Genomic DNA, 371 nt, shown 5'->3' with positions numbered 1-371 from the left:
TGTTGAGTCAATATCTTGTTCTGAGCCAAAATGGCATTCAGAGTGTCAATCTCAAGAACTCCTTTCTTCTGACTTGTCCCATTGTTTACAGGATTCCTTTCAGAAGTGTACATGAATTGGTTATTTGCAACCATTTCAATGAGCTCTTGAGCCTCTGTAGGCGTCTTCTTCAGATGAAGAGATCCTCCAGCAGAGCTATCCAAAGACATCTTGGACAGTTCAGAGAAACCATCATAGAAAATACCTATGATGCTCCATTCAGAAAGCATGTCTGAGGGACATTTTCTGATCAATTGTTTGTATCTTTCCCAAGCTTCATAGAGGGATTCTCCATCCTTCTGTCTGAAGGTTTGGACTTCCACTCTAAGCTT

The 371-nt window shown here is 41.0% G+C and overlaps 1 non-coding gene across 1 annotated transcript; it reads left to right on the top strand.

Annotated features, from left to right (window-relative positions):
- The first annotated feature begins 263 nt into the window (after positions 1-263).
- LOC130977705 (small nucleolar RNA R71) lies at positions 264-371 on the top strand. The gene has a single exon (XR_009085386.1). It is a non-coding gene; the product is annotated as a small nucleolar RNA R71 (small nucleolar RNA).

Source organism: Arachis stenosperma, chromosome 4, assembly GCF_014773155.1.
Source record: "Arachis stenosperma cultivar V10309 chromosome 4, arast.V10309.gnm1.PFL2, whole genome shotgun sequence".
NCBI lineage: Eukaryota > Viridiplantae > Streptophyta > Magnoliopsida > Fabales > Fabaceae > Arachis > Arachis stenosperma.
Note: the sequence above shows the minus strand (reverse complement) of the source record. Positions and strands in the feature narration are given on the sequence as shown.